Genomic DNA, 15,123 nt, shown 5'->3' on the forward strand with positions numbered 1-15,123 from the left:
TCAGCTTCGGCACTGGTCCCCGTAAACCCTCTTACACAGAACAGTCACACACAAACACACACACACACACACCCACACACACCCATACACACAAACACACACACACCCATACACACACACACACACATGTACACACACCCATACACACACACACACACACACACACACACCCATACACACAAACACACACACACCCATACACACACACACACACACACATACACACACAAACACACACACACACAAACACACACGTATGAACACACACACCCATACACGCATACACACACACACACACACACGTGCACACATTCTCCAGCATTGGCATACACCTACGCAGAGCTGCACCTACGTTTGCATCTTCAGTTGAATTTTAGGCCTTCATCCAGACCAGCTATAAGTGCATTTATACAAAGGTTTGTAAGTGCATTTATATAAAGGATGATCATCTGTGCCTATGGGAGCAGCCTATAAACCCAAAGGCATAGCCCTGGTAGCTTGGTAGCTGTGAGAATTTAAAGAACTTGGCTTTTGGAGACTCCACAGAACCACAGGATTCTGTTCTATGCAAGGTTAACAACATAGCTGATTTTTGTGTTCAAAAAACACACGTGTCCAAAAACCTCACGTGAGCATCCAGTGTGTGAAGGGGACACGTGAACTATATAAATAATCCCACTTATTAGATGAGAGCAGGAAAATGTGATGCTTTTTGCTAGTTTAAGTCACATGTGTTGTTTTCACATGACAAAAATCCAGCTCACGGGACATTTTCTTTTTACATGTGAAAATGTTATATTTAAGTGTGAAAAGGCAACTTTCAGGTGATTTTTAGTAGGGGCGATGCTACAGAGGACTTTGTTCAGAGTGCATACTCCACCTGTAAGAAGCCGAGGGGTTCATCTCTCTACTTTGCAGGTAGTGGCAGCAAGTTGGGCCTGCAGATCAATATAACGTCCAAAGAATCCTCCTCTTCCTCACCTCCCAGTGAGAAAAAGTCGGATTCTAGACATCTAGAGGGGTGAAAATCTGGGCTGAGAGACGTATTGACATAAACGGACTCGGTCAGCGTCAAATGTGGCTCAGGATTTACCCAAATGTAGCCTGGCTAGGTCTTGTACTTTTGGAATACCCTACCCCTTTAGGCTGGCCTCCCTGCCAGACTAAACTTTCATCCCTACTGGACTTTGTGGTTCTCCTTTCAACATGCCCACCCCACAACACTCATACCTTTTTGTGATAGTGCAGGTTATGGTGATTTTTTTTTTACGGTTTTGAATTTATATTCTTATGGCCAGACACAGATGCTGTTTGTAAGCATTCAGGATACCTATTTTTGTTCTTGCTTAGCTCAGTGGCATTAGTGCTTTAGTGATGTTACACGAACACTCGCTGGTCTGCGAATGTTGTCAGCCAGGTCTGGTGCTATTGCTCATATAAAATCATGTTACTGAACCAATGTTCTCCCATATTTTAACTCATTCTGGATAAGCACATCTGCTAAATGTATGTATATTATGTATTGCTAAATAACGTAATGGTGTATGTTATGGTGCATAAGGTAATGGTATAGGTAATGGTATGTAAGGTGATGTAGTGTAATGTGCACGCCCACACCTATGCCCTCCACACCATCACTAATCTGTGCTGTAGCCCCCCCATCCCCCCTTCTACTGTTTACTGTCTGAGCCCCACCCACCCCTGTCCCAGAATTATTTTTTTTTTTTGCATCATACTGATTTCTTCTTTCTGACCATTTTTTTTTGCTTTTTTCATCTTTGCTAAAGAGGGACTTTTTCATCTGGATATAACTCCACAAACCTCAAAGTGTTTTTTTTCCTTTTTTTTCCTTTTCTTTTTTCCCCTTATTCACTCCTTTTTTTCTCATTCACTTCTTTTTTTTCAGTTGACCAGTTGCCCTCGACATCAACAGACCTTGAAGGAAAGGAAAAGGATTTTTAGTTCTGAATGATTTAATTCAGAACTAAGAGCACGGGAGATGCTCTGTTTGAAACTACGTGGTTTCTTTTGAGCCACTTCTCTACAAGAGAAGAGGGAGAAGGACCCTCCCTTGGATCTGTCTCCCGGTGTCAGCGCTTGGCAAAGTTTTTTTTGCGCACACAGAAAACAGGCAGAGCGCACCGCTGCTCGTTTTAATAGGGCTCGGCCTGGCCAGAAATCACTACAAAAATCTGGAATGTTCTTTTGGCTTTTAGCCCACTGTGTAACTGTTTTCCTCAGTCTGTATATAGCGACGTGGAAATAAACTTCTGCATTTGTCATGTCCTGAGCTATCTGATGCAATATGTTAGTGATGCAGTGCTGTCTGCAGCGATGCTGTTTGTAGTACCCTTGTGTTTTTGTTTTAGTTTGGTGTGTTTGTGTATACATGTGCACATATAAAAAATCTATAAAAATGTTGATCACAATCAAATGGAGACAATCAGGCAGAGTGAATGAAAACAAGGGCATAGAGCACATGCTCCCACCAAAGAGTGCCACCACTAGGGGGCCGTGAGCTCTGTGTGTGTGTGCGCATATCTGTGTATGTCTGGGTGTGTTTGTGTATGTGTGTGTGTGAGTATGCATCTCTCTCCCTCTCTCTCTCTCTCTCTCGCTCTCTCGCTGTCTGTTTCTTAGAGCATGTGTACACCTGTTTTTTATTTTCTTTTTTACCAATAAAGTCAATAAAGGATTATTTGTGTCCTGGGCAGTGATTCAATAAGTGAATTGGGCTTTTTTTTATTTATATGGGAGGTCTTTACAGTGAATGGGATTCATCCAGGGGACAGCCTCAGGTTGTGGTGGGGGGGGATGAGGGTATCACTGAAATCTGTGGGGGGGGGGGGGGGGGGGAGTTCAAAAGAGAGAAGATACAGAGAAAGAGAGACAAGAGGGAAGATAGCAGAGGGACAGAGGAAGACAGTGGTAAAGAGGGAGAGGGGGGAAAGGAGAGGGGGAATACTGGGGGAGAGAGCAAGAGAAAGAGGCATTAAGAGATGTTTGTGGCAGGAGGGTGCGCATCCCATTCGTGAAAGGTCAGAGGTCACAGACAGAGGTGAGAGGTCACTGGGGACTGCAGGGCATTTAAAGTGGGCTTTGTGCTTGCAGGTTGAAGGGTGTGATGATTACGGGGTGGTTTTGGGTTGGGGGGGTGGGGGGATGGGGGCTGGATGTTGATCATGGCCCACACAGGACCGAAAACAGCACATTCATCGTCAAACTTCACATGTAAACAAAGCCCGCATTTTGGTCTCTTTGGTCACTGTGGTGCGCAGTTACATTACATTCATTTGGCAGACGCTTTTATCCAAAGCGACGTACAAGAAGTGCATTTTCATGATCGTAGACAACTGCTGAACACGGGTTCAGTAAGGTACAATTACTTATTTTGTACAGCTATTTCTAGCTGAGAACAATGAACACTATCCTGGTCTAACATCTGCAAAGCCAAACTAGGCAGAAGATTAAGCTAGAGTATTAGGACAAATACAATTTACCAAGAAGTGCAGGGATGGGGCAACATGTAACAAGTGACAAGGAAAAAAGGGTATTTTTTTTTTTTTTTTTTTAATATATATACACAGCATGGTGGTGGTTATTCTAGGTATAGTCTGAAGAGATGAGTCTTCAGGCCACGGCGGAAGATGGATAGTGAGGGGGAGGTTCGGAGAGGGACGGGGAGTTCGTTCCACCACTGGGGAGCTAGGGTGGAGAAGCTCTGTGATCCCTTTGGGCGGGTGGGAGGGGTTACAAGACGCCCTGCTGCTGCAGAGCGGAGTGGTCGAGCAGGCACATAGAATTGAGTCATGTCCTGCAAGTAGATGGGGGCTGTCCTGTTGGCGGCAGTGTAGGCAAGGGTCAGGGCTTTGAATCGGATCCTGGCAGCGACCGGTAGCCAGTGAAGTGATCGCAGCAGAGGAGTGACGTGGGAGAATTTGGGGAGGTTGTAGATGAGCCGGGCAGCGGCATTCTGGATCATCTGTAGTGGCTGTATGGCACAAGCTGGCAGGTTTGCAAGGAGAGAGTTGCAGTAATCAAGGCGAGAGGTCACCGTAGCCTGGACGAGCAGCTGGGTGGAGTGCGTCGTCAGGTATGGTCGAATCCTCCTGATGTTGTATAGGAGGAATCTGCAGGACCTTGATGTTGCCTTGATGTGCTCCTTGAGGTCCAGTTGGTCATCCAGGACCACCCCCAAGCTCTTGGCAGAGTGAGAGGCAGTCACTGTGGTGCCATCAACCGTGATTGAGAGTTCACGAAGCAAGGAGGTCTTGTGCGGGAAGAAGAGCAGCTCAGTTTTGTTGAGGTTGAGCTTCAGATGGTGGCTGGCCATCCAGGTGGAGATGTCAGCCAGGCAGGAAGAGATCTTATCATTGACCAGTGTGGCCGAGGGGGGGAAAGAAAAGAAGAGTTGTGTGTCATCTGCATAACAATGATAGGAAAAACCATGTGAATTAATGACTGAACCAAGAGATCTGGTGTATAAGGAGAACAGCAGAGGACCCAGTACAGATCCCTGCGGCACTCCCGTAACAAGTGGATGAGAAGCAGAGGCAGACCCCTTCCAGGTGACCTGGTAGGTCCTATCTGCAAGATAGGAAGCGAACCAAGACAGGGCAGTCCCGGCAATTCCCATCCCAGCCAAGGTGGAGAGGAGTATTTTATGGTTGACCATGTCAAAAGCTGCAGACAGGTCAAGAAGGATCAGGACAGAGGAAAGGCGTGAGGCTCTTGCAGTGGCAAGTGCCTCCGTCACAGCTAGGAGTGCAGTCTCTGTTGAGTGCCCAGATCGGAAGCCAGACTGGAGAGGGTCTAGCAGGTTGTTCTGATGGCAGTGACAGTGAAGAAGAAGAAGAAGAAGAAGAAGAAGAAGAAGAAGAAGAAGAAGAACATAAGCAATAGTGCCTGACCAGGCTACCAACATTTCCAGAAACAGCGAGTAAAAGACGCAACATCGCTAAAGTACTTAATGAAAGCTAATTATGCTAACCAGAAGCCCAAAGAGTTAACTCTTTGAAGAGCAGGTTTTGTTTTTTGGAATTTCTTTTTTTCAAAATTTTACGGCAGCGTTCTGGAACTCCATAACTTTCAGTTACCAGCAGTGATTGTTACGTCAGCAATAGAATGATGAGTCAAGAACAATCTAACCACATACTGTATCTGTGATCTTACACCTCGGAGCATTAAATATGGGCAGAAGTTTGAGTTTTTTCTTTTTATTCTTATTGAAACAGCTTGCCAAGGGGAGCAACATCATTACAACCAGCCAGAACTAATGAGGAACTCATTTTCTCTTCTCTTGCTCTAATCACATTAAAGTCAGTCAGCTTCCTGGAATAAGTCTTCTCCATGCAATGCAATGAACTCCATGAAAGTTTTATTTTTCACAATGTGGGGTGAAAATATCAGCTCATCAGAACAGGACACATGGATCTCTTTAGTCAAGTTTTCTCATTGTCTAAGTATCATAAAACTGTATTAATAAATCATTAAGTCTAATGTGCATCATCAGAATTGCCAGGCCTTTGAAAATGCATTTTGAAATTGACTTGTGCTTGAATTACTATGTGCATGTGTGTATGTTCATGTGATGCGTATGAGTGTGTTTCAGTGTGTGTGTGTAGTTGTGTGTGCGTGTGTGTGTACGTGAGTATGTGTGCATGTATGTGAATGCATGTGTGTGAGTATGAGTGTGTGGGAATGAGTGTGTCTGTTGTATGTGAAGGCTTTTGCCTGGATGTGTCTGTGTGTGCGTGTGTATGCTTGTGTGTGAGTATGTGTGTGTGTGTGTTGGTGTGTATGTGAATGTGTGTGTGTGAGTGTGTGTGTCTGTTGTACATGAAGGCTTGTGCCTGGATGTGCGTGTGCCTATTCTGGGTGCTGGCTGTTATGATACTCAGAGAGGAATGGCAGTGCTGCCCAGGGCTGTCTGCTCTGGTTAAAGCAGAGCTGCAGCTCAGGAGAAAAGGTTATGTTTTCCTTGCCTTAATCAAGCGCAGCAGCAGCAGCCTGAAAAAGCAGCTGTTTCTGAGCCCTGAACTACGACCCCCTCCGCCTCCATCTCCACCTCCGCTCCTGCAAAACCCCACCCCCCCCACACTGTATTCCACCCCCTCTGCCTTAAACCTGCCTTCTCCTGCTCACTGAGAAACCCCAGGCTCGCCTGAGGCTGTTCCCCCACACTTCCCCTCTTTCTCCAAACATCAACTCTCATCCCTCTTTCATTCCACCTAATCCTTGCTCCCTTCTTCCCCAACACCTCTCCCATTGCACCCCTAAATTTCTCTCCCTACCCTCCACCCCTGCCCCTCTCACTCCAAATCTCAATGCCTCTCCTTCTCATCAGACTAACCCATCTCTCCACCTTATCTTCTTTCTTCTTGTCCCAAAAACCACTCGCACAGTGCACCCCCTCCTCTCTGCTAGCCCCTCTTTGCCCAAACGTCGACCCTCTAACGTAAACTAATCTCTTCAATCTCTCTGCAGTAACCTCCTGTTTAACCTCTTTTGTATGCGAGTCCGTGTGTGTGTGTGTGTTTATGTGTGAGTGTATGTGTAGTGGGAGGTTAGGTTTTGGGTGTGGTGCGTTGTCAGGCTCCATGTATCGCTGAGTTTGTCATCATGGCATCAGTGCGTCCGTCTCCTCGCTGCATGTTTTGTGTTTGTGAGCCCCGCCCTTGTTGTCATGCATGCTCAGTTGATGATTGACAGTCGTGTCTCCCTCTGCAGTGCTTGCTTGCTGCACTGCCAGGCGGGTTTGTTTTGGCTTCAGTACTGAGTGATCCGTTGCACTTCGAGTGAGCGTATCTACTCGCTTCCTCCTGTCAGCGCACCTCAGTCACACACTGTGTCAGATGAAGCACGCCTCGCAGCAGATGCGATGCATTCTGGGTAGGGACAGCGGCACGCGGCAGCAAGACTGAGGGGAGGGAGTTCCAGGCCTGACGGTTGCTGGTTCGAACCCGGAATTGCGCTTAGCGACTGTTGCCTAAGTTACCGCCACCCCCAGGGCAGACTTTGAGCCATAGTGAGCAATGTCTCACACTGAAACGACGAACATGTCTATTAACTAGTTATGAACATGTTATTAAGGCCCGGTGAAAAAAGATATTTAAAAAGAAGCCCTAGCGACCAGCTGAAGAGCTTGTGCTCTGTTTGGTTGTGTTCGGCGTGGGAGTGCAGCCTCTGACTCACATTTCTGAATAATTTCTATGGTTCCCTGACATCCCTGACATTCTAGACCGAAAACCACAGAATGATTCAAAAGTGTGGGCAGGTTTTATTTTATTGAATTTCCACAGAGCACTAAACTGTACTGATGTGTCCGCTGAAATGAAAAGTATCGTGAGAACAGGGTAAACTATATTGTTTCACAAAATTATAGGATGAGCTTGTGTTTTTATCCCCTTGAAGAATGTTTTTTTTAATTTTGGAATGTTCTTTATAAAAAAAGTAATTGTCCTAGAACTCCATTGCTTTCAATTACCTGTAGTGATTGTTACAGCATGAAAATGTTTAGTGATGAGCATTCAAATCAACTGACTGTTTCCAGAAAGTGGTGTTTGAGAAGCACACCTTCTTACTGTTGTCCCTGCCCAAGATATTCTGTCTGCAAAATGTCATAAGGTATTTCCTGATTCTCAAAACACGCTGGGGCCAGATGGCTGGATTTCAGGACCTGCCGAGACCACAAATTAAAAAGCCCTGCCTGTTATTCCCCTGTCAGTCCCCCTCCCTTCCCCCCAAACCCTCCGCCCTGCCCGCACAATCAACCCTTTCAAATTTTTGGAGTTTTTGCACCCCTGGTTTATATCACGTTTTTAAGGCATATCGTCACCGATCTGTGGTTCTTTATCGCATTCGCCCATTTTTAGAGAGTGCAGATACCGCCACCTTATCGACAGCGCGCGGCTAGCAAAGCAAACAGACTCCGCCCCTCCGGAGCGGGACAAGGTGAAAGCGCTCCGCAGCGATGGCTTTGCCCGTTAAGAGCCACAGACTGGCAAGGCGTCGGGCACTATCCGCCGATTGACTCCTAACGAGACGCTGCTGCGTGATTTTACCGGGAGCAAAGGATGCTGGGATACCTTGCAGTCTCGTTGCCTATCTGTCCGCGCTTGAATTTGGGTTTTTCAGCGTCGCCCCCTTTTCACCCTGCTCGCACCCGTTTACACAGCCCGCCCTCCCCCACCCCTGTCGTCCCCACCCCATTAAGGCAGACTTAGCAAATAAATAAAATACTTCACTCTCTTTACACCCCTCCCAGCCTGCTCTGCTCTCTGCAGATGAAAAACACATTTCACTGTTTTTCCAGGCAGAGTCAGTTCTGTTTAGATACACTCTGCATTAAAGCACATTAAGAATAACCCACTACACACACACACACACACACACAGTCACACACTCACACACATACACACACACACAAACACACACGTACACATTACAGAGCTATACACACAAACACTCACACACACATACATGCACACACACACACACACAAACACACATACATATTACAGAGCTATACACACAAACACTCACACACACATACATGCACACACACACACACACACACACACACACAACACACGCAATACAGCAAACACACACATGCATCCACACCCATACACAGACTCTCTGTCGCTCACTCAAACAACACACATGCACACACACACACACACACACACGTGTATGGGAAACAAAGAGAGGAGTGAGGAGGAGGATATATGCCCATTTAAAGACATTTACGCCATTCACCCATTTTTATGGCCATTTTTGTCATTATACCAGTTCCACATGTGTACCACAGTCCTGGTCGATGCGCTATCCTCTGTCAGTCTGGGGAGGGTGTGTAGACTACCACATGCCTCCTCCGTTACATGTGGAGTCGCCAGCCGCTTCTTTTCACCTGACAGTGAGGAGTTTCACTGGGAGAGCGTAATGCGCGCAAAGGTTCATGCTACCTCCCCCAGAACCCCTCCCTGCTGAACAGGCGCACCGACCAACCAGTAGGAGTCGCTAATGCAACGATCAGGACTCATACCGGCTTCCCACCCGCGAACACAGCCAATTGTGTTCATAGGAACGTTTGACCAAGCCGGAAGTACCGCTGCCGGGGAGTGAACCCAGGTCTCTGCGGTGGTAGGCGAGTGCTTATACCTCTACACTACCCAGACGGCCTTATTCACCCGTTTTTAAAGCTTCCACACACTTATTGCAGTACTCCATTACTGCCAACAGTGCTGTCTCAGGCATTACAGTATAATTCTGTAAAACGTAATTTTGCCTTGGTATTACAGTATCAGTGTAATGCTGTCTCACATTACAGTAACAGTGTCTCCACATTACTGTATGAACATAGTGGCATGTCAGGACTATTACCAGTGCTTCTGTTCACTGCTCCACCCAAACACATCCAAACGTCACCCACACACATCATTTATTTCTTCTTCAACCTCTCCTTCTCTTTGTCTGGTGCTGACATATTCTTTTATTCCTCCTCTCACTCTCTCTCTTTCTCTTTCGCTCAGTCGTAGGGTTTTGCAGTTTCTCTTCCCTTTCTGCTCCTCTTTTTCTAGCTTTCTCTGTACATTCTATTTTCTTTCTTTCATCTTCCAATGCTTTCTTTCTTCTTCTCTCCTTTTTCTTTCTGTCTTATGTTTCGCTTCCTCCAACCGGAGAAACATCTTATGGAGATATTACAGTTTAATTCACTTTTATATTAGTTGCAATATAAAAATAAGCAATAGAATACAATAATTGAGCCCACATTGCAACACTAGAGCTTCAGGCTAGGTTTGAACTATAGTCTAGTGTTGACCTAAGCACAGCCTCAGCCTTGCTGGCAGGCTAACTGAAAATTACCTAATTTTCTTATAGTCAGATATTCAAATTTCAATAAAAACAGGTCAGGTCCAGTGCAGGCAAATTGATTGTAAGTTTGATAGTCGCTGCATGGGAAATGTAAGCATTTAACTGGAACAAACACCACATTAAGCAATATGATGATAATGTGATGGGAAAAAAAAACATTTAATTAACATACAAATTAATTCAGCTGATAGGAACAACAGCAACTTTTCTTTTTTTTGATTGACTGACAGTGACATCCCTACTCAACATACGCCCATACCCCCAAAGTCCTATCTGTCTTCATAATAAGCAGATACTGGTATAAGTGGCTTTGGATAAGAGCGTCTGCTAAATGCCTGCTAAACAACGTAATGTAAAGAAATGTACTGTGCTTGTGTCGGCATTATCTCTGCAGTATCTCTCACTCAGGAAGTGTGCAGTGCCGCATGCAAACACACAGCTGAGACAACAACATAAAATTTTTATTGCGACAGAACAAGGGGGTGAAAAATCCAGTTATTCCGGTCGCGGTAACAGACTGTGGAAAAAAAACAAAACGCCATGTCTTTTATGCTTCTTAAGACGGTTTTAGCGCTGCCCGTATCAGAGGGGGCGCGTGCCCCACCCCGCCCAAACAAAGACCCTGTCAGGCACCTGTGCAGAACCGCCCCCGCAGAAGGGCGGTCGCCCGGGGCGGGGGGGGGGCGGGCCTGGGGGGCGTCAGCGCCAACGCCGATGCTTGTCAAAAGTTTGCATATGCCCTCAACACCTAATTTTAATTAAATACATCACAGTATTTTAATATTTTTTAAAAAGAATAATTAGTTTTAGCATGTTTAGTGGTGTTGGCGGTCGCCCAGGCCGTACCCTTGAGCTTCGCCGCTCTCTGTGCGTACAGGTACAGGTATAGGTACAGGTACGTGCACATTCCTGAATTTAAATGAATGGGGAATAAGTAAATTCTCAAATAGCAGTTTTGGGCGACACACACGCCTCAAAGGTGGGGTGGTTGGGGAGGGGGGGTGAAAAGACCGGGAACTTTATAACGAACGTTTGTCTGGAAACAATTACTCTGACACTCTTTTTTTTTTTCTTAAGCACTGTAGAAGATTTCAAACTGAGTGGGCATGGTCCTGTCCTCTGCTGCCCATCCTAAGCTGCTACACTGCAGTGCATTCTGGGATATCATGGGGAAGGAGCCAAATTCTTCTATAAATCAGATTTCCCTGTTGGATGCTGGATTTGTTTTTTAGGAGGGTCTGCTCTCATAGGCGTGTTAGAACTTGGCTGGTCAATATTTCCATTTTATTTGTATGTCGGTACAAGTGGAAAATTGAATTTCAGCTGGTTTGACCCTAAGGAGAACCTGGGTTTGTGTTGTCTGTGCATGTGTGTGTGTGTGTGTGTGTGTGTGTGTGTGTTTCTGTTTATATATGTGTGTGTGCACGCATGCATGTCCATGTGCGTGTTTCCATTACACACACACACAAGCCAAAAGGGCAAAAATATTTACACAACGGCAGTTTCTGGAGGAATTTTGGATGTTAATTTGTAAAAATCCGCCCTCAGGGGCCAACAATGGAGCTTTGAGACGCACAACTGGAACTCAGGAGCTGGCACAGGGCCAGGCACCAGCTCTGCTAAATCCAGTGGATGAAAGACCCTTTTTCAAATCGAAGCAAAAGTACAGAGAGAGATACCCATATACACATGTACAGAGAGAGAGAGAGAGAGATACCCATATACACATGTACAGAGAGAGAGAGAGAGAGATACCCATATAAACATGTACAGAGAGAGAGAGAGAGAGAGAGATACAATATAAACATGTACAGAGAGAGAGAGAGATACCCATATACACATGTATAGAGAGAGAGAGAGATACCCATATAAACATGTACAGAGAGAGAGAGAGAGAGAGAGATACAATATAAACATGTACAGAGAGAGAGAGAGAGAGAGATACCCATATAAACATGTACAGAGAGAGAGAGATACCCATATAAACATGTACAGAGAGAGAGAGAAAGAGAGAGACAGGGAGAGACGGAGAGTATGACCATTACAGTACGCAGTCGTTTCTAGGAGTGGTTTCTAGGTGTGGTTTCTCGGTGGCAATTTAGCACTAAGTATTGGGGTGGGGGGGGCAGGGGGCAGGGTACGTGCCCCACAGCTAATATCCTCTTGGTCACTAGGGATGGGTGAGGGTGAGGGTGCCCAGACTGAAACAGTGAAAACGCAAGAGCCTGATCACTACAAGGAGGATGGAACATAGTCACTGAAAGTCCCACTTCCCCCTAAAAAAAAGAAAAGGAAACGTGATTGGCTTAAATTGACCAATGGTGGCCTCCACCAGTCCTGGGCCAATGGGCCCATTCATAACCCTGTCTCCGGTCCAGTCAATAGCCTTGGCCCAGTCCAGTACACTGCAGCCAGGCTCTGCTGCTATATTTAGGAGTGTCTGGTGGTAGAGCCCCCGGCTGATGGAATACAGGCACCCAAAAAAAACCCCCCTCCCCCCCCCCCCCACCCACACACACACACACACACACACACTGACACACACACACACACACACTGACACACACTGACACATACACAGCTGCTGCTGGGGCTCCTGAGAGAGAGAGAGAGAGAGAGAGGGAGAGAGAGAGAGAGAGAGAGAGAGAGAGAGAGAGAGAGAGAAGGAGTGCAAAAGAATACTTTGGTAGTGTGTGTACTGGCCAATCAAGGAAACTGAAACTGGAAATGTAATTGACAGAGATACAGGGAGGGGGTAGATGGAAGTAGACAGAGAAAGAAAAAAAAGAAAGAAAGAAAGACAGGGGAGTAGAGTGAGGGACAGGCAGTTAAGGAGAATGAACCAAAAACAGGAGGCAGAAATAAGGGAAGAATAGAAAACAAACAGACTGAGAGACGGAGAAGAAATGAACTAAGCATTTCAGCACGTGGCAGACAGAAGGAAGGAGAAAGCAATGGGAGGAAATGGGAGTGAAGGGGAGAAGGGGAAAGAAAAGAGGTGCGGGGGTATGAATAAAGAACCGCTTGCATCTATTATTCCTCTTTTTTTTATTTAGACTCCTTTTTAACTTGGTCTCTTTTCCCGCCTTGTGCAAACTGAAATAATGACCTCAAACGGACAGTGGAGGAGAGGAGATGTTTCTATGAGTCTGCAGGCCGAGTCGCTTTGATGACCGAAACAGTGCGCAGATGTGCGCAGATGTGCGCAGATGAGCGAATGCCAACTAAAAGCGCTTTCGTCCAAGCAAAGCATCGCAATAATTCACATAAATCCTCCTTGGCTGTATCCTACCTGTATGACAACACAGAGTGGGTGCAAAGCAAGCAAGACATACTGTATTGCATGTCAGTTTCCACCGACGTATACGGTTCTCGCTCGTTTGAGCCACAAGTGCAGTAACGACGGCCGGCCCCTCTCCTCCAAAAACAACTTTGCAGCGTTTAAAATATTTTCCATTCACCTTCGGGGTGTACGATTGAGGGAACATACAAGACATTTTCCTTTTCCCCGAAAGCCAGAGGTCCCGTAAATCACTTTTTCTGGGCTTGGGGGGGGGGGGGGGGGGGGGGGTTGAGGGATAGGGGGTTTCAGGCCGGGGTGTTTAGAGAGGTGCAGGGGTGGATATGGGAATGCCCCCTTGCTGTTTCGGAAAGACCTACGGAGTGGCTGGGACCGAAGAAACAGACGGAACTTAGCTCTTTAGCACTCGTGACTCATGAGCGCTTCTGGAAAAAGGTAACAAAAAACGACTGAAATCTGGTTGCAGATCTCTCCGCAGCTGTGAACTCATGGGACAGGAGGCGGGCCGGCTGATGCCGGGACGCTTTCATTGCTTGGCTCCTTCACACCGCGTTCTACTCAGTGCTTTTGGTTCAGCCCGTTTGGAGTGATCTGTCATTATATAAATGGCAAGCTCCCTCTTCCCCTCTGCTGCCAACGAGAACATCCGCCAGGAACACAGAAAAAAGTGAAGACACAAAACTTTCTTTGTCTCTTTTATTATTATTTTTAAATCACGTTTCATTTTCTTTCTTTTGCTTCTTTTTTTTTATAGAAAAGCCATCATATTTTTCTTACATACAAGCACACTTTGTTTTTAAAAAAATACAGAAAAAGAGGGGAGGGGAGAGGGATGAGACAATGACAGCGAGGAAAAAGTAAACTTTCCCAAAGTAAACAGGGAAAACAAAATGAAAAACATATCGAAAATATTCAGAATATTTTCAGTCCCTCGTGTTGGGTAAAGCACGGGTTTCCAGTTCAAGCTTTCTGTTCTTTTGTTCTTCTGCACTATATATTTAAATATCAGATATTTCTACAAGCATTTCAGCCGACACAGGCCTTAGCATTGACGGTACTTAGCAAGTTTCTGAACAGGGAAGGCAAGGGATGTTACGTGAACTATTCTGAACCTTGGCTGCTTTAACATCCCTTCTCCTCCTCATTCCTAACATTCCAACAAAAAAAAATAATTTTTTAGTGTTTCTACAGGGTTAACTTCATTTCAGGTTGCTTGCAATGGTATAACGAGATGAATACCGATTTCTGCCCTTTGCTAAAAAAACTGGCACCAACAATATCTAATGTGAACGCAGATTCTTTGCTACAATCGAATGTTTCATGAGAAGTGCTAATGGGTACACTAGACCTGTTTGTGAATTATGAAAGCAAAACCATTCAGAACCGTAGCCAGGCTATAGGTACAGCATAGGTCTCTGCCTCCCCTATATAATGTTCAGTGACAATGTGCATCTCAGTAAATCTGCATTCAGAAAGGACGAGAAAGAGAGGGGATGAGGAAGCAGAGGACTGCCAGGAAGGAGAAGATGACAAATAATGATCCTGACCTTGAGGACAAGGGCAATACATCTCCTCAAAGAGGCTAACTAGCAGCCGACCTCATCTCTACTCCCACCCTCAAAATCTCAGCACCCCCTGGCCTTATCTGCTCCTTCTCTACACAAGGCAACCTCTCTCAAGCCTCTCTTCCATCTGTTCACGACAGACTCTATAAATAGGATTTAAGGGTTACCACTGGAGCCCATACTGGGATTATCAAAACAAGTCCAGGACAGATTTATTTAAAATCCAGTTAGGCTGCATGCTTTGTGGCATCATTCAGCCGAACCCAGAAGGGAACGCTCTCCTTGCTGCTGTCCATTCTGACATCACTCGTCCAGGCGTGAACTGGCGTCTTTGTCCTTTGTGACATCACTCATCCAGGCCTGAACTGGTGTCTTTGTCCT

Source organism: Anguilla anguilla, chromosome 2 (assembly GCF_013347855.1).
Source record: "Anguilla anguilla isolate fAngAng1 chromosome 2, fAngAng1.pri, whole genome shotgun sequence".
Taxonomy (NCBI): Eukaryota; Metazoa; Chordata; class Actinopteri; order Anguilliformes; family Anguillidae; genus Anguilla; species Anguilla anguilla.